This window comes from Indicator indicator, chromosome 1 (assembly GCF_027791375.1).
Source record: "Indicator indicator isolate 239-I01 chromosome 1, UM_Iind_1.1, whole genome shotgun sequence".
In the NCBI taxonomy this organism is placed as follows: domain Eukaryota; kingdom Metazoa; phylum Chordata; class Aves; order Piciformes; family Indicatoridae; genus Indicator; species Indicator indicator.
The window spans coordinates 5,972,662-5,999,346 of record NC_072010.1 but is presented as its reverse complement, the minus strand read 5'-3'; positions in this window follow the sequence as shown (position 1 = coordinate 5,999,346).

Genomic DNA, 26,685 nt, shown 5'->3' with positions numbered 1-26,685 from the left:
TGCACAGGTATTTCAGGGTTGTCATTAGGTGCCTCCTGGCTCAATAAGACCAGGTCCATGTTCTCACATCTGCAAGTGCTCCAGTTTCTCCTAATCTTCTTGCTTATCACCATCCTTTCTGTACTGCAGTCCCAAAGAGGGATGCAGTATCTCACTGTAGTCTAACATATGCTGAGTAAAGGAGGATGGTGATCCTATTCAGTCTCCTTTTTCTGTTTCTGCTGCTACAGCTCAGGATACTGCTGGCCATATCACTGCTGGGGCATAGGTTTGGCTCATGCTTAACTTTACGTCCTCCAGGACTTTCAGGTCCTTTTACACATTTTATATCTCAGTAACCTAAGAATATTTCATATTTTGCTGGATGTATATCCTAGCTTAGGTTTTAGAACTTTTAACTTTTGGAATGTTGACTTTTGTCTCTTTGCAAACACAAGCTATTAGGATCTGGGAGGTTACAGTTCTTTTCAGTCTGAGCTTGTACTACATAGAGAGCTGCTGAAGCTTAACTGAAGGCAGTGATAAAGACAATAATATAAACAGTCTCTGCTTCCAGCCTAGGAGGTTCTATCCCTTTTCCCCTTTGGTTTCAGAGTAGGATTTGCGATATGGCTTACAGAAGATGATTTGGCTAAAACCCTCCTGCTGATGAAATTGTTTGATGACAATATTACAGCTGAGCAACCAGTGAAAATATTTCCACTGAATTAATGTCATTCTCTGCTTTTGTATGCACTCTCTCTCCAAACATTACATTTTATTTTTAATCAATCATAATGATTGAACAAAATTAATTATTTTCTCCTGAGTTTTAATCATAAATATGTCAAGGGTATTCAGAACAGGTTATTTTTTAATGGATAAGGCCTTGGTTATCTTCAATTATATATCTTCAATTATAAACCTAGGAAGTAGGTTTTCTGTACATCGGAACAAAAGATGTGAAAAATAAAGTAGGCTAGTGTCCTGCCTCTGTGTTTCATTAGGGAACGAGAAGGGGGAAATCATATTTCTAAGCTCCAGAAGCTCAGTTAATTTGCTTTTTCCCAGATGCTTCCAGCTTTTAATCACTTGAAGTGGTTTCCATTATCAGAGATTCTTCTCTGCAGAACTTTTGCATTTAAGATGTTTCTTTTCAATAGCCTGCCTTTTTTAATTTTTTTTTTGCATGTGCAACTTCTGAAGCAAATTATTGTTAACTATTGTTAATAGGAAAGTTTATTTTCCAGAGAGAAATAAAATTAAGCCCAAAACTTCTGCATGCAGAAATCAAAGTCAGGAACAATTAATTAACTTATAAAATGGGAGATAGTCTAGATGAGATGAAAAGACCATGTAATTCAGGGGAAAGATCTCTTTCTGACTACCTGGTCTCTGTAGGAAAACTCAGGACCCACCTAATACTGACCTCTTAATTTTACACCATTTTGAAAAAGACTTTACATTTTTGACAGAGCCAAACAATCTAGGCGTAGATCTAATCCCACATCCTGCATTACTTCTGTTGTACCTAATTAATATCCATATTTACATGGAAAATTACTGAAATATGCAGGTTAATTAGTTAGCTATGTTAAGATATGCAAGGAGTTTGAATTTAGCTTCCTGCTATTCCTTTCCTCCTTCCTGTGAAATTAGTGGAAATGTAAAGATTGTACTATAAGTGCCTGATGTAGCAATACCATTCTTTTAATTTTGATAGGGATGTCCATCAAGTCTTTGCCTGGATTTGTCTTTTGAGACTTTCCTAACACATTCTGCAAATTACAAGCCTGGAAGTGAGAATGTGAGATATGAATTTATGCAAATGGTATTTCGAACCTACTATGAAGCAAACACTGTATGAGAATTAAAAAAAAAAAAAGTTGATATTCCTTCTGTAAATCCTATGGGAAAATGTAGGCATCTGTTGTTAGATGCTTTTTTGGGTTGCAGAAACTAAAACTGGTAGAACCACTTTACAGTCAATGGAGAAAAAATGAGCATTTGCAGAATGTGTTTTCACTTACCCAAACAGAAATGTATTAAACAGTTCACATGAACTGTTTTTTTTTTAAAGCATTTTGATTATTCACCTCTCCTGGAGGAGCCCAGAGTGACCATCTTAAATGCAGACATCTGCATTACCAGTTGCTGAAGTTACTGAGATGTCCATGAAGAAACCCAATTTTGAATATCAGGTAGCTAATTCGACAACATGAGTGCTAGTCTTGAGTTTAGAAAGAGGGCTTAATTCCCTGCTGCCAGAGTGGGACCTTCCTGCATGACAGAGAGCAAAAAATGAATGAGAGACTATAGAGCGTTTTTAATGTGTTCACTGGGAACTCTCCAAACTGATTTTACATTTTAGGTTAAGAAAACATTGGACAAACATTGGATTTACTAGAAACAGGCTTTCTTCCATAGTTTGAAAACTCTCTTTTGTATAAACCTGATTAGAAAATGTAGTTGTCTCTTCAATATAGAAATGCAGAACCAAAGAATTGCTTTGGCTTGGAAAGGTCTCCAGGTAATTGAGTCCAATAGTCAAACTAACACCACCGTGGCCATTAAACCATGTCCCAAAGTGCTATCTTGAACAGCTCCAGGGATGGTGATTCTACCACCTCCCTGGGTAACCTATTCCAGTGCCTGACCATACTTTCAGCAAAGCAATTTTTCCTAATATCCAATCTAAACCTTCCCTGGTACGATTTCCCCTTGTCCAATCACCTGATACTAGGGTGAAGAGACTGACCAGCACCGCACTAAAACCTCCTTTCAGGTAGTTGTAGAGAGAAGAATTGCAGGTCAGAGCTCAGCTTTGCTTAAATTTCATGCAAAGTTCCTTAAAAGGACCATTTTCTTTACCATACACTATATGTCCTGGGAGTAGAATTTATATTAACATAAATCCATTGCAACACCACTGAATCAAACCCCTAATGTTTACCTAGGAACAGAATATTTCTTAGTTATATAGAAAGTTACGTCTTTAAACCAAGGAAAATGTTGGTCATTCAACATGGTCAGATCACATGCAATTTTTATCACATAATCTGCAAGACTGTGCTTCATCTGATAAAGGACAGTCTCACCCTTTCTTAATGAAGGACATTCTTCACGTCAAAAGTTTGGAGAAGCTGTTTAATAAACCTAATGATACTTCTAATAGAAGATAGGTGCCCTCAAAAAGATAGTTAGAGAGCATTTGATTTCCCTGACTGCTAATAATTTTTTGAAAATATCATACTCTAGTTAGTGATGCCATACTGATTGATGTGTCTTCTTTAGGTAAGATTCATAAAAGCACTAGATCCTCAAGGATTTATAAGAAATTAAATTGTGCTACGGGTAAATTAAATACTTACTCTCTGGAAAAGAAAATCTCTCAGATGACATAGCTAAAATAATCCAGTTATGAAAGGCAGGCAGAATTACTTGCCTTTTGAAATTAAAAGCAAGAAAAAAAATAATTATAATTTCAGACTAAGTTCTATGAGAAATAAATATGAAAACAAAAAATTGAAGAGCTCTTGATGCCCTGCTGAATATTGCCTGTAATATCCTTTGTGATTTTCAGTAAGAGCAAAGGTCTAACAAAGAAGTACTAAGCAAACCCATAAATTTGACTTTTATGACAGGTAGATAATTTTGTATTTATGGAACAGCTTTTAAATGTACATTTCTATTGCCTGCTGACACACTTATCTATTGCCTTCTTTAAATATGGAAAATTCTTGCTTTAATGTTACTTTACATTTTAAATTTGATCATAGTTCCTAAGGTGACTAAAGACTTGGCTGTATGGAGAGAATAAAAGGCTGAGATATCTCACTAGCATGGTTTTCCTCAAATCTGTTGCTTAGAGAGAGTAAAAAGAGACTGATTTTCACTTTCAGTTTTTGTATTGAAATCTGACTGGGAGCTTCAGCAAAACAATAATACTTTACCTATTACTGAAGGTTTAGGGTGATTCTGGGTTTTTCATTTGGATTACAATAATGCCTTTGTATGCTCTATTAAAGACTAGATAAATAGAAGGCTATTAGGTAGCAAAGCTTATTGTTTCACTTTGTCACCTTAATTCTCCTGTACAAATATTATCTAAGATTCTTGGTTTTCAGGCAAAATGGTTTCTTTCTTGTACTGTAAGCATAATTTACATAAACTAAACCAATCCAGACAAAAAAAAAAAACAAAAACAAAACCGAAACCCCACCCAAACCAACAACAACAAAAATTCCAAACAAACAACAAAATATCCCAGTAACTGTGGAGAGCTCTTAATTTTCTTCACTGTATTAAACAATGAATAACATAGCAGAAGTAAACCGGAGAAGGAATATCTTGAGTACTGAGGTAGGTGTATTTAGAGCTACTGAACAGCAGCAGTTGAATTATGTCCTTCCAGATGTCCTGGCTGTTATTCTTAGAGGTGCTCCTGCTGTATTGAAAGATAAGAGGGAAGTCATTGTATCTTCTTTAACATAGTCTGCCTTGTTTAAAATCTGAGCTTCCTGTAGCATGCCCAGTGTCCTGTTAGAATTCCGTGCCATATCCTGCAGAATGGGACTCCCCAGAGAAAATTATCTGTGAATTTGAACCTTTATATATACTAAACTATACGTATACTAAAATAAAATATTAGATAGGTAGATAGATAGATAGATAGATAGATAGATAAGATGAATAAGATAGATAAAATATTCATACATTGTATATTATACATATATATATATATGGATGGAGATGGCAACTGCATTTTATTCGACCTGGTAAGGTACAGAAGTTGCCAGTTATACTTCTTGTTTTTTGTGGTGGACTGATGCTGACTAGATGTCATGTTATCACAGAGGTGTTAACCATCACTGCTGCCTGTCTTATTCTTGGCCAGCAGCTGGTCCATCTTGAAGCCAGCTGACATAGGGTCTATCAGAGTTAGGGGTAAGTTTTTAGCAACTTCTCAAAGAAGCCATCCCTGTAGCCTCCTGCTATCAAAACCTTGCCACACAAACCCAATGCACTGGTTAATAAGTCCTCTTAAAATTGCAGTTTAAACTTGACTGGATAGCCTTCTGGTTCACCCTTTCTTTAGGATTACAGAAGGAGATAGGATTAGGGAAGATGAGTAATTTCTGTCAGCTTTCACTCCATTAGCATGAATTTCTTCCAAATCACATGCATAAATCCTATAGCCTGTTGTTGAGGGCTTTCCTCCTGGTATGCCATGATGCCAACCTATGTAAGGAAGTTATTTCTTTGGCTTTACAGCTCACTTAGAAGAGTGTCTACAAATGTCTTCCAGAACTGACTGTGAGAGAAAATGAATATCTAATATGCTTGGCAAAAAAGTGACAGAAAATGTCACAATACTTTATACTCAGAGAATATTGAAGATAGTGGTGGTTGGGTAATGCAGGGAGAAAAACTGAAAAATAAGGAAATAACTATATACTAGGAAAGGACTATCTACTAAATGTCTACTTGGACTAATGTGACTTGCAGCACATGATTTACATGCTGGTTGTGCCCAATAGATTTAACCACCTATGTTGATGAACTAAAAAACTGTAATAAATTTCCACTCTTTTCATAATAAACAATGCTTATTTCCTGTTTGTCTGACTTCACTTACTCATAGTAAGTTACATTCCTGAAAAAGGGTGCAATATTGAATTAGCAGTTGATACTGTGAGAAGATAATTGTTTCTAATAAAGGAATAAAATTAGCTTTTAATCTCAATTTACTTTCAGTAGAAGACAGCTCATATAAACCATTTAAAAATGCTTATTCTCTATGGAGCAGTCAGAATAGAGCACCTTTCCATAAAGTTTTGAATTTCTTGCTTTCCTAGTGCTAGTAAAGGAATGAACTTATAATGTAATGAGAAGTATGAACTGTCAAATCATGAACGCATGGACGTATTTCCTTTCATTGTTGCAGGGAATTGTCCCAGATTTCAGTTCTGCAACATTTGGGCCCCACCTGAACTCTGTGAGTTGTTGAGATTCATTATACACTGTATAGGTGTCTAGTCTCATCCCTTTCTGGGAAGGAAGCTCCACTGATTGCAAATGGACTTCAAACTATTTTCTGATGGATTTCAAACTACATGAGTAGTGACTGAAAGAATATGAGTTTTTATCTTAGTTATTTTACACTCTTAGATAGATTTTTACTCCAAATTATATTGTTTTGCTCATTTGGTTGGTATTTTTTCAGTAGCTTCTTACATTTTAAACATAGCTTTGTGTGTTTATAGTGCGGTGGGGTTTTTTGTTGCTGTTGGCTTGTTTGTTTTTTCAAATTCCAAGATTTCATATGAAAAAAATGATACTTTGGATTAGCAGGAAGCTAGTGAAAGCACGTTGCTTAATGAGTTGTTGAAGTTACTGGGCAATTCTGAAATAAATATGAAAAATCTTTGTCCAGTTTTTCTTTTAGCTTGCTCATAGAAAAAGACAACTATCTGTTACATACTTTCTTGCAAACTGGTTATTCCTAACTTTTTTATTTTTATTTTTAGTCATTGATTATTAATTGATATATTGATACTGAAGTATCAAAACTAGCTTTCCGCTTTATATAGAAAATAATTATTATCAACTTCTGAAACTAACTGAAATCCATTAAGTAAGCAAAATTATTTTATCTGCACATTTGAATTCAGATTCTTGAAGGAATCCTGGAAGATTTTGAATTATTCTCTGGTAAGAGGGAGGAGCCACATGAAGCAAAAACTTGTCATTTTCTTCTGCTTACTAAGAAACGCTTAACTTCACAAGAACTCATGAGTCCCATACAACTTTAACATGTTCTTCTGTGACTGAAGAATTAACATGATTTGGCTGACCAAAAGGATCATTAAAAGTTGGTCTTCCACAATTAGGTCATTGAAACTCATTAAAACATTTTATTTTGAATGGATGTTGCTGTTTGGACAGCATACTTCAGTGAGCACTCCCCTCCATAGGACTTAGCTTTCCCTCCTTTCTCAAACATTGCACATTAGCACATAGAAAAACATCACGATAGGTCACATCAAGTTCCTGAAGAAAGACTTGAAAATCTCAGCATGGAAATAACATACATCTGCAGATGAATTCAGTCTGCTGAGTAAGGACAGCCAACATTGGTGGCAGATGTGATAGCTTGGAGCAGAATGTTCCCTAGTGTATAATGTCAAGATAAAACGTGGAATGCTGATTTTGATATTTGTTTTAAAATACGAGCCTTTTTTTTTTTTTTCCTTCCTTCCAAGGCAATGAAGGAGCTCCCTTGGCTGCCAAGTGATAAGTTTTTTCCAGCATCACTAGACAATAAACCACTGGCAACTGCACAATAAATATCCTCTCCAAGCATTTGGAATTAACTCTTGCAACTTTTTGTCAACCCCAGCCCTGCTGAGAAACGGCACATGAATTGCAAACTGTGCGTAGTAAGTTACTTCAGCAACCAAAGTACAAGAAAAACTGTCTACTATGGAACAATGCATGTGTAAAAATGGGTATGTACTGTATTCTTGGAGAGTACCCATAGTTGTGACTGCTTTCAGAACTGAAAGCATGCTTTTCAAGTTTTCTATGATTATAAATTATGTCTGAATGAGACTTGTGCTGTTTCACGAATGTGTTCTCCAGTGTTTCAAAAGCAACATATTCTTCCTGGCTAAAATGTGGTAAGTAATATTTACAACTTCTTCTTGAGCAACCCTCAGAAATGATGAAAATACTCTTGGCCAGCAACACATGAAGGTTTCAATGTGTCACAGTTTTAGTTTCCAGGGCAAAAACCAAATGGGACAAAAAGTAGGTCATGCCTCTGTTCTCTCTCTCACTTTTCCTGCAGGAAAAAGGTAGGCAAGGGAAGTAAAGGAGGTGACAAAAGAATTGAACATTAGAAGTTAAGAAAGCAATTTTTACAAAAAATAGAAGGTATTTAGGGAAGAGGAAAGTACAGAAGTATCAGAGAAAGGGATATACAGAACCAGATTGCATGACAATGGATTCCCTGGGATGTAGGCTCTATCACATGGCCGGTAGGCCTGACTGTGTGGTCACCAGCTCTCAGCAGCACCAAGGAGGCAAAGGCAAGAGAGAGCAAGCCAGAAATATCAGGAAAATTCTTCCTGGATATCAGGAAGAAGTTCTTCACTATGAGGGTGGTGGGCCACTGGAACAGGTTACCCAGGGAGGTGGTTGAGGCCCCTTCCCTGGAGATATTCAAGGTGAGGCTCAATGAAGACCTGAGAGGCCTCGTCTAGTTGGGGATGTCCCTGCTGACTGCGGGGAGGTCAGACTAGATGACCTTTGGAGGTCCCTCTCAGCCTGGACCATTCTATGATTCTATTCTATGAAATTGCCCCCCTTATATAGAATGTAGGCAGGAAATGGGAAGGGATAAACATGACCTGGGGACCCCTCCCCCGGGAAGTCAAGTTTCCCACCCACCATGGTCAGGTTTCCCTGCCCGCTTTAGGGTCTACCTAAGAGAGTTAAGTTTCCCCCACACACATAAAACTCAAACCACAACACAACACTTCCATCTTCCTCCTTTCTGAAATGCTATTTACAGTTTTATTATAGCTGCCATATTTCTCAGTGTACTTATGCTTCAGATTTTCATAGCTTGATAATACTGGCATTTCTGAGGAGAGTTAGCTTTTTGCTTTAACTTCAGAAGACTGTTGAACACTCATGAATGAACTGGTAGATTTTGTGTGTCAGCTCTGTGCATCCAATTTTTACCCCAATGCACAAGAAAATCTTGCAGAGATATGTCTAAGAGAAGTCAGGTGCACTCATGCACATGCACGATGCAAATTTATTGTGCTTTTCATCCTATGAAACCTTCAGGCTCACCCTTGGATTCTGTGTGTTATCAATGATATATTGACAGTTGTGGTTTGTTTCATCCTGTCATAAAATTCCCTTAGGAATAACCATGTCCTGTAATGGAGAGGAGACTGCAAAACTCCTTTGCAGTCCTGGGACTGTAAAGTCATCTGCCACTTGCATACCTAGGAATGAAAAACATAAATAACTTCTCCAGTAGCAAAAGACCCATTAAAACAATCCTCTGAAGCTGATAAAAATAGTGTTCATAAACATAGCCAAACCACTCACAATATGTATTTTCCTAGTATATCTAACTAATATTTTCATAGATGTTTACAAATCTAGTTTCAGTACCAGAACACCCTTTTTGAGGTGTGCATTGTCAGAGCCTGTCACATTTTATTATTATTACTTATAGTAAAGTGTGTTGTCAGATGGTAGATCTCAGCCTGATTGTATCATATGCTTTAGAAACACAATAACTGAGATGATATCTTGACAGACAGATGGTTCAGTTATTCACTGTATGAATCTCCTCTTAATCTCTCTTGTTTATAGTTATGCTTGCTGTCTCAAAACAGCTATGAGGGAACTGGGGAAAATTCACAGGACAACACAGATCTTGGATGGAGGTATGGAATATTTTCCACTGATCGAAGAGCTAAGCATACCAGGAAAAGAGGTGCTGTAATAAGTCTTCAGCCTCTATGACATGGAGATTTTGATTTTTCATGAGAGGTGATTACACATAATTCTTCTACCCTATATGGCATTTAGGAAGCTAAAAATTGACATGGGTTCAAGGACATACTGAACATACTCCTGGAAGAAAACACCATTCAGAATATAAATACAAAGACATCAGCCACTAAGTCAGGAGGGGGTTGGAACGTGGGAGAATATTCTATGGAAAAGTTGCTATAAATTCCTTCTGTTGGTACTGCTTTTCTGTAAACACTGGTAAATCTAAGATATTGAGGTAGATGGACTTTCGTTATGACCTGTTATGGGATATCACCTGTCTACAGATGAGGCAAGTATCCTTGGTGACTGGTTTAAACAGAATGCCTAACCTGTGAATAAATAAAATTAGAGGAGATGATTCTTAATTTTGGCAGCCCATTCAACACAAGACTTCACAAAACCTAAATATGTGCTTGGGGTTAAGCCTATGATGAATCAGTTGAAAAGAAAGAGCTATATTCACCAAAGTGGCTTCATTGAAGTGAAAGGAGTTGCCTGAAATAAAATTAATAGAAAGAAGTAAAACAATGATGCTCTTTCTAGTTGGTAGACTGGAATGTATAAACCCAAACAAGCTGCCATGAAGAAATTTGAGGAATTTACTCCAAGACAACGACACTGAGCAACATCTCACTTCTCTCAGAGGCAAACCACGTGGGTTTATTGCAAGATAAAAGTGTGCTTTCAGGGAACTGTTGCTCACAGAGCAGCTGATAACTTACACATATAGTCCTAGCTAGGAGAGAGCATCCCCATTAGCAACAAGGAGAACAATGCATTTGTGAGCTTGTGTTACCCTGAAAATCTCTGAGGAAACATTATGACATATTACTTATTCATTTCTCTAATATATTTTTCCAATTTTAAATGGAAAGAAATCAATCTGAATTTATCTCCCAACCAAATGCACAGATCATGGGAAGCATCCTGAAAAAGTCATGACAGTTTTCCAGGTTATGGTTTATGTTGGCCTAGATACTGTTTGCCAGTACTGTTTGATTAATTCAGTTAGCATTCCTAATAATGTAAACAAAAAATTTAAAAAGTCATAAATCTTTGGATTAGTGCAATCTCTTTCCCACTTTGAAATAAAACTGTTAAAGCCGTAACTGAACCAGATAATATACAAGTCTCTTGTAACAGGACAATTGGTGGAACTGACTTACCAAGCGCAATTTCTTGTTTTGCAGTAAAACATGCTACATCTACTGCATGTCCCATAATTGATCTTAGCTGACAAATCTTAATTTGACTGTGGGCAAACTAATTGTCTATTATTTTAGCTCGAGGCTGTTTTGCTTTAAAAATCAAATAATGATTTGGAAGAAATACAGCAAGTCATTTTCTCTGAGAACACAGAGTTCCTACTGACAGTGGCTATTAAAAAGATTTAATGAAATCACCAGGACTTGTTTGAAACTGGTCTAGGTACATTTTTATACTCAATCTGTACATCAATATTAATTTTTTAACACAGATGGAGGTTTTATTGGTACCCAAGGAAGAAAGTAGAAAAACAGATTACTGGAATTTCAAACTACAAGTAGAGCACAAAGCTGATGGAGGCAAGTGTGAAATTAGACCTATGAAACACCAGGAAAATTAAAATGCAATAAATAAATACACAAATTAAAGGGGCTGCTGGATGCTAATTGGCACGAGCTTACCCTCCTTCTAAGCAAAAATGTATTTCAGTGATGCCCATCTACTTTACCATGTAAAAGGTCTGCCAGTCAAATCATTATAGGCCCTAATGTTGAAGGTTCTCGAATATCTTGATTAAAACTGATTTCACATTGAAATATGCATTGCATAATTTAATTTAATCAGAAGTCTGATCCATCTCCAGCTCAGGTCTTGTCTATTCCACACACCCCCCGCCTCTACTCCCTGCCCCCCACTGGTGAGTTTTCATTGTCTGTCTTTCTGTCAAAGGAAGTTCTCCAAAATTCTGAGTGAAAAGTCCCTTTAGAATTGCTAGTACTTCTCCTGTGTTCCAGGCAAAGGCATTTTGATGTGTAAAAGAAGTGCAAGTGCAAGCATTGTGTACAAGTGAGGTGTAGGTTATACATATCGCTGGATTAGCAGATTGCTTATTAGTGACAGTAAAAAAGTTTAGGGCTTTTGTAAGAGGACAAACTCAGAGCCCATTCATAGGAGATCAAAGATATTCACAGATGTAATACCTCCTGCAGTCATCTGAAGCCTATCAAGCCTCTGAGTTTCACTGCTATTTATATATTGAATCCCAATGCATGCTGTATCTGGGCACCTCATAAACTGGGCACCTCATAAACTAATTGTAGCTTAGCATACTATAATGTAATATTATGCCTACTTTATAGATGGATAGTGAGAAGCAAAGTTTAAACTCCAAGTTATCAAAGGACTCTTAGGTATTTGTATCTCATTTAGGCATCTCCATTCCTCTGAAAAAAACACTGAAGGATTTAAAAGTTGGTTAATCTAAAAATTCACATTAACCTTTGCAGGAATAAGTCTAAACAAAGAATTCATTCACCACTTCCTATCAACATGGAGGTGATCAGCCATATCCAGAAAAGCAGGGCTCCATCACTTGTAACAGTTGCTTGGGAACACAAGCACCATCACTTTGAACATCCCACCCATTCTTTCTTCACCCAGCTTTATACTCTGAGCAGGACAACAGCTGGTATGGGATACCCCTTTGGTCATTTGGGGTCAGCTGTTACAGTTGTGTCCTCTCCCAAATTCTTGTGCATCTTCAGCGTACTTTCTGATGAGGTAAGGTGAGGAGCAGAAAAGGCCTTGGCTCTGTGTAAGCACTGCTCAGAGCCACTCACAAAAACACCCCTTCTTATCATCAATATTGCTTTCATCAGAAATCCGAAATATAAACCCATAGTAGCTACTGTGAAAAAATTATTCCAGCCAAAACCAGCACAGTAGGAAAAATTATGAGAGAGCAGATATTGTTCCCCTTTACTGCAAATGATGTTATATTTGAAAAAGCTACAGGCTACAACTGCTTATACAAGCTTAGCTAAAACAAGTAAAGGGAAGAAGGAGAACAGGGGAAGGAGCTATAAATACAGGTCACGTAGACAGGAGTCTACAGCAGCAGGTTGCCTGCAGTATCTGAATAATCCTGGATGTATTTCTGCAATAGCAGAGTCTTGGAAAACCAGGCTGAAAGGCACAGTGAAATTATGTGGCTCTTGCTTTCTCCGTATTTCCCATCTTCCCACTTCTCTAAATTGCATATGTAATTGCTTCCCTGTTTTTCATAAGACCTGTGGAGCAAAGCTGGTTTTGAGAATGCCTTGTCTTGGTTTCATTGTGTCAATGAGATGTGAGAATTAGTTGTGCAATGAAAACCTCTGTGATTTGAGGTACAATTCTCAATGTCTTCTCTCATGAGGATTGTCTAATTAATATTTTCTTTAAAAACAAATTACTTCTAAGGATTTAATTAACACAAAGTACTGACATTTTTAGGTTTAAACTGAACCTGTTTAATCAGTAAATACTTTCATCATTCTTTGTTCTTTCTCTCTTTCTGCACTTTCTAGTTGACAGTAGAAATGGTTTGCTTTTTCAATTTAACAAATACTAAATGTAGCAGGTGATGCTTCAAATGCCCCTCTAAATATATTTCTGTCTATGGAAAGTACATAAATTTCTGGGATTAGATATTTTACCTACTTTTAACCACTTTTTAAATCATAGAATCATAGAATAGTTTGTGTGAGAAAGGGCATTAAAAGATTATCTAGTTCCAACACCCCTACTGTGGGACACCTTCCACTAAAACAGGTTGCTCAAGGCCCTACACATCCCAGCTTTGAACACCTCCAGGGAGGAGGCAACCACAACTTCCTTGGGCAACCTGTTCCAGCATTTCACCACCCTCATTGTAAAGAATTTCTTCTGTGCTAAATCAAAAGTACCTCTTCCTATTTTTCAAACTCATTCTTCCATTTCTTTTGGTTTTCTGAAAAAGAAAAAAAAAAAAAGGAAAGAAAAGGTTTGTTCTAACATTGGTAGACATAATTCAGCAATGCTTAATGGTCATTAAGATTTCAAAGTAGATTATACAACCCTCTTTGTGTCAAAAGAAGTTGAATAGCCATATTTTAATTGTTGCCATGCAGACACTGTGAATCACCTCTCATTATTCCATTACTATTTAAAAAGAAAAGAAAAAAAACCCACAAAACTAGTTTTACTAGCTGCTTGTTTCCAAATGTACTTGTTTTCTCAGAAAAGTTTTCAGTAGCTCATTAACAAATACTCAGATTTTTCCTGACAAATATTCTTGCCTTTCCATCTACAATGCTCTTCTCATTTCTATCATTTCTGTGAGTTAAACTTTTCATCCATCACATTGTACAAGTATGAAGCACTCCATTATGTACTAATATCATCCTTCTCTTCCCCAGGAAAATTTTCATTCAGAACTGCAACATATTCTGCTTCCTTTGTCCAGGCTGCTGTGATCCATTCCCTCCCATGGCTGCCTTCTGTATGGACACTTCCCCTCTGTCTTTGTGTTGCTTGTACATGAACTGGACATCTGTCCTCTTGGTGATTTTGCTTCTGCTTATTACTTTGCCTCTAACCTTTTGTTTGACCGTTATTTGTTCTGAGTTGGTGATTGGCATTGTTCAGAGCTTTCCCCCAGACAGTTTTGCTGTCCTTACTACTAAGATGCAGTTCTCCAGGGTGAAATCTTTCTCTCAGCAGTTTCTCCAGTCATGAAGGGTCAGACATCCCACAGCCCATCCTGTCAATTAATGGACAATCTCTAATGTTTACAAATTTACATGCCGATGCTCGAGTTTTAATTTTCTTCATTTGCTTTTAGTTCTGGGATAAAAAAGACCCACAGTAGATCTCTCTGAAATCTCATACTGAAATCCATAAGAACCACTGGACATCCTTCATTATTCTTCTAGGAATTTTGTCATTTTTGCAGGCAGCATCACTGTGACCACTGCCTTTGCCTTATGTCCATTACTATTGAAGATATGTTTTTGAGAATAAAACTTGGTTGCAGTGCCTGGGTTCTATGTGAGAAGCTTTTAATTGCTGCTGCTTCTGTCCTCACTCCTCACCTCCTCTGAGTCTCTTTAGACTGGCTGAGTGATAATAGGGCATCATGTTTTCAACAAATGCTGGCTATTTATTAAAATAACTGCTTAAGATATTCAGTTTCAGCACTGTGCATATAAGCTCTGTACACACTAGCAAACTTTCCTTTTGCAGTCTCTGATCCTGCTCCAACTGCTGTTCAGAAATGACTAAAAAAGTGAAGCATTTCATACAGAGGGTTCATCCTGTATTCCAATAGCATTGTTGTTATTAGGAAATCATTCAATTCAGAATTTCATTTTGGTCAGTGTCATCTCATTACCGTTAATCACATTCCACATTGCTACAAAATTATTCTGTCACTCTTAATTTCAAGCACATCTCAGCGTTGTTATTTAGGATGTGTGTGCAGCAGAGTGTCAGTGCTGTGTGGTTTTCTCAAGGTAGCTCTGGAACCAAGGAGCAGTCTGAATGTCTTAAAACGACACCCTGACCCAAGTATTGTTCCTAATATATTCATGATGCTTCCATGCAGACTGAGCATGATGGAAATGGAGAAATTGGTCTGTAAATAATTTAATCTGTAAATCTACCTTGTTTCACAGACTTGCAACTTTGTGATTTTTCTCCTTTTTGTGTAATGTTACCACATGCTAACACTGATGTGGGCTGAGACATTGAGAGTAATTTGTAACGGGAAACAGATACTTTGGCTTCAATTTGATTTTGTGGTAAGAGGAAGCTACTATGGTGTGTTAAGATAACAGTCCTAAAAGTTGCAGTGAGAAAGAAGGGGTTATAGGCTCTGCCATCCCATAGACTTCTCCAATGAGGTCTGCAACTGAGTTCTGTTTCTGGCTCATCCACTAACCTTATGAATCATTTCAAATAACACATTTCAGCTCTCTCTGATAGATATTCTCCTACCCTTGGTCTGTCAGAGAATCATAGAATCACAGAATCAAGGGTTGGAAACAGGTTGGAAAAGACCTCAGAGATCATCAAGTCCAGCCTATTACCTAATACCTAACACCTCCTAACAATTAAATCATGGCTCAAAGTGCCACGTTCAATGTTTTTTTTAACACCTCCAGGTGCACCACCTCCCTGAGTAGCCCATTCCTCCGGCTAATTTCTCTGTCTGTGAAGAACTTTCTCCTCACCTCAACCTCAGATAGTTGTAGAGAGCAATATGGTCTCCCCCGAGCTTCCTCTTCTCCAGGCTAAACAACCCCAGCTCCCTCAACTTCTCCTCATAGGTCTTGTTCTCGAGACCTCTCACCAGCCTCGTTGTCCTTCTTTGGACACTTTCAAGTATCTCAGTGTCCTTCTTAAACTGAGGAGCCCAGAACTGGACACAATACTCCTGTCCATGTGGATGGTTAACTATCCAGTGTATTGTGAATGTATACCATAAGTAGCAAACTTCAATCTTTGGCTTGATTCTCAGCTGCAGTCTTTACATTTAAGCTTGCAGAAGTGAAGTATACTCTCCTCTTTCTATATTATAAATGTAATAACATAAAACCCAATGATCATAGGTGCACACAACACTGTGAAAGGTGTAATTAGGAATTCTATAGTCTGTCTATACTAAAAATCAGGATTGCTGTGATAAGGTAAATTGCCTTCATGCAAATATTTTTGAGCATAGATATGTTATTTTCTAAATGTCTGTCAAATCTATGCACACTTGTGAAGTGTATTTGATAATATTTAAGCCTAGCTCACTATGTCACATCTACATAGAAGGAGATATTGTCTTATGAAAGTAAGAGGTAGGAAGCTGCAAAACCACACATGAACAAGTAGTAAATAGTAGTCTAGGTGGATTCTCTGGATGTGTGTTCTTCACCAGAGAATGCAAAATACTTTCTTTTACCCTGTGACAAATTTTAAACTGATAATTCAGCATCAAAAACACATCCCAGAACGCATCACAAGCTAACAGCAAGGATCAAGAAAAATGTTATTATTTTTAATCCCTACAATAGGAAATGTTAAGAAGGGACTCGTGTCTCTATCAACTTTGCCCTGAAAATATCACTTTTCTGCCTTTGTTATTATGAAATTTGAGTCCTGGGAAAAACAAGGAACCAGAAATGAGTAAGGGAAGAGAAGTGTGGTATCTTTCAAATTGTTTTTCTAATAACAACAAAAAGCAGAATCCATCACAGAGAAGATTGCTACATAATGAAAAGAAGTACATGATTATTGTCCAAACCATCTTCCAGATTCAATTCTGGTGGAATAATTTCACTACATGTGCAGTGGTAAAGCTAAAAGAGGAGATAGGCTGAAGGAATCTGAGTTAACAGTGTTCTTGCATATGGAAATGATGGGGTTTATAGCCACCTTGTCCTTATGACTGACTTGCTTGTCCACAGTGTCGTGATTCTAGTCACCAACCACACACAGATTTCTAGTAAATGCTCATAGTACTGCAAATAATTGTCTTTCTGCTGTTTACTGGCATTTGTCATCAGATTGTGGTAGTAGACTGCCCAATTGCACCCTCAGCAGTCTTGCCCTGTGGCTGGTAAGCAATGTATTCAGGCACCTTGAACAGTTTTGAGAACCTAAAATTTGCTTTTACCTCTGTGTGAAAAAACCTCAAACTGGCTCTGAGAAAGGAGGTGTCTGGGTGAAGACAGGCCGGCCACTCAGGAGCCTTAAGTGTGACTTTGTCATTGTCCAGTTGCTGAATGTTTTATGACTAAGTGTATTGTCCCACGGACTTCTTTGTTCCTATTGCTGAGCATGGATCTTCACAGGTGGCCTTCTGCATTGCCTCTGCAATGAATGGTACAGAGGTGAAATGCCTGTGTCTGTCCTAACTAATGGATGTATAAAAAAAGGCAAGCATTTCTGAAGGTAAATTGTTGATATCCATGTTCCAAAAAAAAAAAAAAAATAAATAAATTGCCATTCTAGCAAAATGCCCAAGCACATACTCCATGATCCAACAGCACTGTCCTCCAAAGCATGATTCACAGCACGTCGATAGGAAATGTAACCTTCCCTGATGACTCTAGGAACCTAAAGTTAGACAGTGAGAATGCTCCCTGTTGTGTCTGCTTTCTGCTTAGCATTAAAGTTTTGAGTGAACTCTGCAGACTCAGGGGCATTTGTTTGAGCTATTATTGCATTATGGCATAAATATACTTCTCCTTACTCCATAGCATTTCTTACTGTGTCCTGCTCAAGGGATGCTCTGAGGTTGTGTCCTTTGAGACTGGTGACCTCTGTGAGGGCAGAACTTATTCTGTCTAGTTTTCAATCCCATAGCTTTGTTTCAGTCTATCCAAAAAATGCAGGTTATTGCAAACATTGCAAGTCAGTTAGAGCGTGCAGCATGAAAAATACATGTGAATGGTTCAGCGTTGTGCAACCGTAAATGTGTGATGTGCTCAGCAGTGTTAGAACAAAATATTTGTTGCTTAAAAGCAAATAGTGCTGAGAGCTCCACTTCTCCCAGATAAACCTTGCAATTTTTCGGATGCTAAATCTTTTGCTCTTACTCTGTCATTGACACTGGCTGGCCTAATCAGCTCAAGGCACATTTTTAACTCTCTTCCAGACAATTCAATCAGCCCAATGGCAGCTTTTTTTCAAGCCCACATTTCTTGCATAACAAAAGCACTAAAAAATGCACTGCAGAACTACCTTGTCTAGGAGGAAAAGCCTGGACTTGATTTCCATCAGAAAGGCTCTGCACAAGTGAATAAACAAACAAATGAAACACTACAAAGTCATGAGATGTAACTGGTGAGGGAAGATTTCTTCTTGTGCTCAGTAGTTCTATTCTGATGAGGAAAACAGAAAACAGAGGCAGAATCAGTGATGGGTAAGGGAGTTAGAAATGAAAAGAACTCTGTTAAGAGTAATTTGCACGTTTCTGCAACTTTTTATCTAATGCTTTCTATCTGCTGTAAAATTCTCACCATGTTCCTGAATAAAGTGATTTTATGTTGTTTTTATGGATGAAAACTGAGGTGAAATTGAGGAGAAACTGAGGGAGGCTGAAATCACTGAAGGTCACACAAGGACTTGGAAACATACTAGGAAATTTAGCAAAAAGTCCCTTTTTCTCATTCTATTACTGGATTTTTATTTTTTATTTTGGTTAGAACTGTTCTGGATTGTACTTGAATTCATACATGGAAAGAAGCAAATCAGTATTTTTCTTCTACCTTCTCACTTCTCTACCAAGAGGGGCTGGACAGAATCCAGTCCTTTACATTTCATGAAATAAGTGCTAAATCTTTCAAAGTCTGTATCTGACAGTGATATAATGTGATCAGCAGGATGAATCTTGTATCATACCTGCTTAGTTTAAGTAAGTCTCCTGAGTTAAATCAAACAACCCTGCATTTTCTATGGTCAGAGTGTTTATACAGGACATGTATAGCGCAGCACAGCTCACAGAAAACGTTGGGCTAATTTCTTTGGGGCTGCAAGCCTGTGGAGATGGACCCAAGTCCATCTGAATCAGTATACAGAGTTGTTACTACCCTACAGCTCTGAACAGAGCTGGAATTAGAAGAGAAATAGAAAAATAAACTGGTTCACATTCATCTGGAAGAGAAGATGTACATAAGTTAAATTATATTAATCACTGAACAATTGATTTAGGTTTGGATCCTTCTCAGTCCCATGTCTCCATTGTATCTGAGCTGCTTGATTTGACATGTGGTCTAAAAATAATCATAGAATCAGTCAGTGTTGGAAGGGACCACAAGGATCATCTAATTCCATCCCCCTTGCCATGGGCAGGGACACCTCACACTACAGCAGGCTGACCAGAGCCTCATCCAGCCTGGCCTTAAACACCTCCAGGGATGGGGCCTCAACCACCTCCCTGGACAACCCATTCCAGGCTCTCACCACTCTCATGGGGAAGAACTTCTTCCTCACGTCCAGCTTGAATCTCCCCACTTCCAGCTTTATTCCATTCCCCCTAGTCCTATCATTACCTGATATCCTAAAAAGTCCCTCCCCAAGATCTGTTTTACTCTATCAAACTCACTTGCGAGCGGCTGGTGTTGTAGAATAAAATTGCAGTCTCCTCAGTGGCTCATTGGGGCTATCATATATTGTGATGGAGGTAGGTTTCATACTTGATGGGATGATGAATGGTTCTTTTGATTGATGAGTTTTACATTTTATGCAAACTCCATGTGACAGATACAAATCACAGGCACTGTAACCGAAAACTAGAAACCTGACTTGATACATCTCCTGTATTCCTTTATCTCTGAAGAGATTTTTCTTGCCAGTTCATTAGAGGCTTCATTTTTTTTCAGATTTTGTTTGTTTGGTTGGTTGGTTTACTGGATATTATTGTCTTGTAAAAGATTTCATTAAGTAAATAGCAAAAGTTTTGGACCTCAACTTTATTATAAAGGTCATTCTCAAAAGACTATAAATATGCTGCTTCTTCTGAAGTCTCATCAGGGTATGAAATCTTCAAGGTCAGGCTTGACAGGGCTCTGAGCAACCTGACCTAGTTGGGAATGTCTCTGCTTACTGCAAGGGTGTTGGACTAGGTGACCTCTAGAGGTCCCTCCCAACTCGGACCATTTTATGATTCTGTGATCTTGGGGAGTAAGAGGCATATGAAAAAAAAATGATTATTTGTATGATCGTCTGCTAATTCGTTAAGTTTGTTAAATTAGATTACCTTTTATAAACGTGAACTAGTTGGTTAGAAGACATTTTTATTTCTAAGTTCCTCATAATGTCATTTCAGCTCAATGGGACAAGAGATTAAGCATTAGTAATATACTTGTATTGCCTTAAAAAAAAATGGACCACAAAAGAAGTATGGTAAAACCAGGCCCACTTAGATTTGCCCTCATTGTTTTCAGCCTTTACCAAATTGTTGCTCTGCCCTGAGAATGCAAAATTATACAGGGGAAGGCTTTCTACAGCATCAGTTTGGGTGACCAGGAGTTCAGTTGGTTCTTATACAAAAAGGGTTGATCCAATTCCTAATATTGTCAGTGGTGATTACTTATTGACACCTTGGTAAAGATTATTGTCCTAACAGAGACTTACGATGTTGAGTTACCTGAGTTTACCTCCTTGGCTTCAGTTCTACATCAGTCTTTACTAGCTTGGTACACACTTCAGCAGTGTAGGTTTGACACCTTCATGTTAGAAGAGGATACCTGTTGTTATTTAAAAGAATTTTAAAAGAATTTACAGAGACAAGCTTCAGTCTTACTAGCTGCTTTATGCATGAAGACTATGCACAAAGATTCCCATAGCTGATAGAAGAGTGCCACTTTGAAACATAATATCCTGCACACAAGATGTGTTGTCTCAGCAGTTGAAGATCCCATTAAATCTTGTTGAAGTAGCAAGAAATTTCGTTTGATTAAGAGATGGAATTCCATCTAGCAGATTTCAGTATGAGAGCTGTTCTTGGAAATATAAACCTAAATAATCCTGGTATCTTTTCTGACTTGTTGAGTTTAAGTCACAGTGTTCTTCTTGTTATTGTCTTGTATTAACCACAGCCAGAGATAGGGAATACGATAGATAATAACATTGTACAAATCTTCTAAGTAACGTGCACACAGAGGATAATATGGCCATACAGAGTTCATCACAGCCAATGTAATTACTCTGAATGTCAAAGCAACAAATAGTGACTGGCATCTTCTGCAACAATGCCAATAACTTTGACAGCAACCAAATGGAAATACGTACTGGCTTTCCAGTTCTTCAATGAATGACAAAGGTAAAAATAATTCCTTGCCTAGATGATTTGGGCATATCGTTTACTATCTGTTTCTGGGGTAAAATAATAAGATGTTTGTCATGGAAAAGAAAAATTTCCAAACTAGTCCCTTACAAATACATGAGGGCTTTTACAAGGTAATGAGACTGTGAAGAAATAATGATACTATATGTGAATTATTCCCAAAGTGAGAAAAAAAAAACCTGACTCAAAACAAACAGTTCTGTCATATGACATCATAAGCTACTAACTGTGGTGAAAGCAGAATTTAGTCCTTTGGCTTTGAAAATAAAGCACATTTTTCCAATAACTCCAGGTGTTATGCCACTTTCCTAGAATGCATTGCAGTTAGTATGGTCATGTGGCAGTGTCTTATTCATTGGGACCTCACCATTAAATCCAGAAGAAAAAAAAGACCAAACAACTCCTCTTTGTCACAACTGGTTCACAATATAAGGCAGGAGAAGATGAGTGTACTGAGATGGAGTAGCATATGCAAAGCAATGCAGCTTTTCATTTTACTACATAGAGTTATTCCGGGACAGAATCCTAGGCCAGTTGTGGGCTGCAGGCCATCAGCAGTTCTAAGTCAGCCAGGACAGCTGATGGAGTTTGCTACAGATGTATCCCAGTCAAAGAGCATCACACAATATACAGGAGGAAGTTTGCAGAGTAAAGGGCAACACCATCCTGGTGTGTATCAGGAGTATTATGACCACCAGGATCAGGAAAATTATTTTTTGCCTCTGTACTCAGCACTGGTGAGATTGCAGCTCAACTACTCTGTTCAGTTTTCTACTCCTCCTAGTATGAGAAAGACATTGAATTAGTGGAGCAGGTCCAGAGAAGGGCAGCAAAACTGGTGAAGGTTCTGGAGAACAGGTCTTATGAGGAGCAGCTGTAGGAACTGGGGTTGTTTAACCCTTGGGAAAAGGGGACTGAGCGGAAACCACTTTGCTCTCTACAACTACCTGAAAAGGGGTTGTGGCAAGGTCAGGCTTGGTCTTTTCTCCCTAGTAAAAAGTGATAGGATGAGAAGAAAGGCTTCAAGTTGCACTAGAGGAAGTTTAGGTTGGTTATTAGAAGAAACATTTTCACTGAAAAGATTCTCAAATACTGAAACAAGCTCCCCAGGGAGATGGTTGAATCCCCATCCCTGGAGGCATTTAAAAAACCCATAGGTATGCTACCAAGGGACATGGTTTAGTACCAAACTTGGTAGCATTAGGTAATGGTTGGACTCAATGATCTTGAAGGTCTTTTCCAACCAAAATTATTCTATGCTTCTATGAATTTGTAAGCCACACTGACCTATAAGAGAAGAGTAAACACATTATAGCATTATTTGTTGTTCATAATTGTGGTAATAGGTTTTTATCTTGAATAATATTTATTCAAATAATTATTCAAATAGATTTGTAGCCTGCTGCAAATTAATAGCTTTTACCAACAATCCATTGTTTGTTTTCTTCAAAGCCTTTGAGACTTGGCTATAGAATAAAAACAATACGGATATGCTGTATGACTGTATACAATCTGAATATAAGTACTGAACATTTTAAGTGAAGGATTGATGGAGAAGTAAAGATGATTGTGTATTGAGAGTCTTTAATTATTACCGAAGACTGGTTAACATATATACAGAACATAGGACTTGCTCTTGAGTTTCTTATTAACTTGCAAGAGAAACTAAGTCTCTGATCTTGCTTTTACAAGTTTTGAAGTATTACACAAAAGAGTAATCTCCATTTATTCCTATGAACCTGTTCTTTAGCATAGTAATGTGTATCCATAAAACTGCTTAAGGTGGCACCCTAAAATAATACATTCTAATGGGGTTCTGCCATAATTACAATAGAAAGTTCTTTTCTCTTGAGTTGCTACTCTTTATGATGCAGGTCAGAGAATTTAGTCCACCACCCAAATGGAGCTTATGATTGGCTCTACTAAGAATCTAGCTGGTGTTTTCCTACTTGTAGGTCAGGATTTACTCTTGTTGCTACTTTTAATCTGTAGAGTTGCTGCTTTTAGCTACTTGAACATGATTGGTTTGGGGTTTTATAATTGACAATTAAAAATTATTTTAATTGTAACTCAGGTTTGTTCTTTGTGATAAAATTCAGAAGGTTAATTCACACCTTTGATGTCAGGGCTAAGCTATGCCTTTGATCTGTAAATAGGGGCAGAAAAACTGAAAGGAGCTCACCTGTGTTTGTGAGTAATTACTCTACATTAATCTGAATTCAAGTCTGAAATTATATTGCTGTATTAGCATATCAAAGGCTTTCACAGCAGAATATTTTTTGACAAGAAGTTAACTATTTCAATTGAGCCTGCAGTATTACAAACACAAGCAAAAAGAAATCCTAACCAGCAACTCCCCCCAAAATATACAAAACCCCAATGCTTTAGGTTGAAAAGACAAATTACAGAATTATTTTGAATCTTTTTCTTATGGCACTGCAGTTTATAACAGTTAATAAATGGTATTGTGAAATACACTAAATATAAAATCTCATTTACAAGACATTGGATCAAATTCAGAATATACACTTAGTTTGAATACATATGTATAAGATGCACAAAACCAAAGATTCTTACAAGGCTACATTGGTGGGTTTTGTTTGTTTGTTTGTTTGTTTTGTTGGTTTTGGTTTTTTTTTTTTTTTTTTGCAATATAGGTCTAATGAAAACAAGGAATGATGGAGATACATTCTCAGTATATCATATTTTACTGTTGAAATGCTCAGTATTTTGTTACCTGTTTCTGATCTGAGTCCATCTTAGCAAATTTCTTTCTTTCTCCCGGTGACTGTTATGGCTTTAGAATGTCAAGAAGGATAGAAATGTCACTTTCATACTATGCTCTAACTGGATGTGATTTGAAAACCTTTAAGAAGAGAGGATGTATAGTTCAGACCAGCTCAGGCTACAGAGGCAATATAATCTATCTGTCAGTCTCAGGGTTAGAACTCATGGGGATCAAGGTGATGATGATGATCTAAGTCACCCTCTGTGCAAAACCAAATGTCATGTGTTTTTGTGGGGTCCTCTCCTGAGCCGCCAAATTGGGAGTGGTGCTGACTGCCAGGCAAAGCTTCTCTTTCAGCATTTGCTGCTGAGTATTGCCAGTTCAGTGACAAACAATGAACTCTACCTAACTCCTGTGTACAAGGAACTGAGGTCTCCACTTGAGATTATGAATTCCATTTCCAGAGCTGACTGCCTATAGTGTGGCAATGCTGAGTGTCATGGTAACTAAGTGAGTTTCTTGAAAAACCTGGACCTAAGCTGACACTCTGAGGATATGAAAATGAATCATGGACTCATGAAAATAAATGTTGCTGGTGACTGAAAGCACAATTGTTTTCCAAGTCAGTGCCTTCAACAGAAAAACCTAAAGAAACATTGAACAGGGTCAGACTTAGTATAGAAGAGCCTCTATTCCTTTCTGCAGCATGCCTTGCCATCTTTTGAAAATAAATGGCCCCTTGCTATTGAGCAGTACAGGACATATATAATTTTGCTGGGTATCATGACAATATATCACCTTAAATCACAATTTCTAAAAAGTAAAAGAAAATTAGATAAGAAGACCAAATTAGTTGTGCTGCATTTCAAAACTCTAAACCTGCCAAACATAAATAACAACTAAAATAAAGAAGAGTCTGATGCATTACTTGAAATGTAGACCATCTTCTTTGTCTTTTGTGAATTATGACTTCTTGCACAGGTTATTTGCTGTTCTGTATAAGTCTATAGATTAGACATTTCAAGTTCTTTTGATCAGCTGTCTTGGGAGATTTTTATTATGAAGACTCAGAGAAAAAAAAAAGTGAAACTTTCTTCTGGAAGAACAATCAATTTTTCACTTATACAAACTTTAACTGTACATACATTTTCCAGATGCCTGTTGAATACAATTATGTGCCTTGGTAAGATAAACTTTGAGTAGTAATATATGGAAAGTGTATGTGAAAACCCTAGCCAGGCATAATAATCAGAACTCACTTGTCTACTGTGTCTTCCAGGGAAATGGACTGATTTTACATTTTTGGCTCTCAAAAGTTTCAGCTTAGTAAAACAGGTATTATTTATCTTCAGATGATCTTCTATGTGCTTTAATTCTCTATTCTGCTAACCCATTTTATTCTCACATTTCTTTACTGATGTCAATGTACAAGGAATAATTAAGAGGGAAGTAGGAATTAACTAGAAGAATTTAAAATTAGAGAAACTGACTTTGCAAGAAGGACACACAAGTGTACCTATGAAGCCAACGAAGTTCAAGAATGGCCAGCTGCACATTAAATGGTTCTGCCTCTTCAGAGATTCATTAGTTGAGATGCTAGGGGTTATTACACACAACATCAAAATGTAATTCCTTTTGTAGAACTAAACAGCATGGATCTATGACAAATGGAATAACAGGCCTTTTATGTGCTTGTTTTTACTTTTACTGCAGTAATCTTCATTAAATAATACAGAACTCTAAACTGTCATGTCCCTATAGCTGTTTCAGGTTATACTGCATAGGATGAATCATTGTGATTATCTTTATACTAAATGAAACTCAGTTACAAGGTAAAATACATGAGCTTAAATGTCTTTACCTCAGCACTGGAGTAGTCTATGAAAGCATGTGCAGTAAGTAATAGAAGCTCAGATGCCACATGTAAATTTAAACCCCTATTTCTCAATAATTTCTCAATATCGTTACAGCTTCAAGTTAAAATATGCAAGAGATTTGTCAGTCTTTCCTTAGACAACACTTCCTATCTCACACCAAAAAAATAACCTAACCACACTAAATACAGAGAAGCCAATATTTCAGCATTGGTTCATGGGACTATCTCATAAAATATTTCCAGTGTCTTATAATTAAGACAGTTTTCCTGCATTTTATATCTCATAGTCACTGCCAATATTAATATTTAAAGTGGATAATGTAACTAGAACATGTTTGAAATATGCAAAAGGGTATCTTGAATCTTTAAAATCATTTCACATTTATTCATTTCTATAACAGTTTACCAGAATGGATAAATGACCCAGAGAGGGTGAGCAATTGTGTTGTCCTTGTTACACCAGTCTAAATGAATGCGTAATCTGGACCAGAATTTGAGCTGACAGTGCCCCGATACTGTTTCTTAGTTGAAAGGATGCTCACACACAGCTGCACTTTGATCTTATATAAAAGTATTCTGTTTTGAGACTGTTCTTTCACACCTAGAAGTACATTTCAGAGTCATGTTTGCAGAACTTTTTGTTAGCATTCTTCATAGAGTCAATATGTT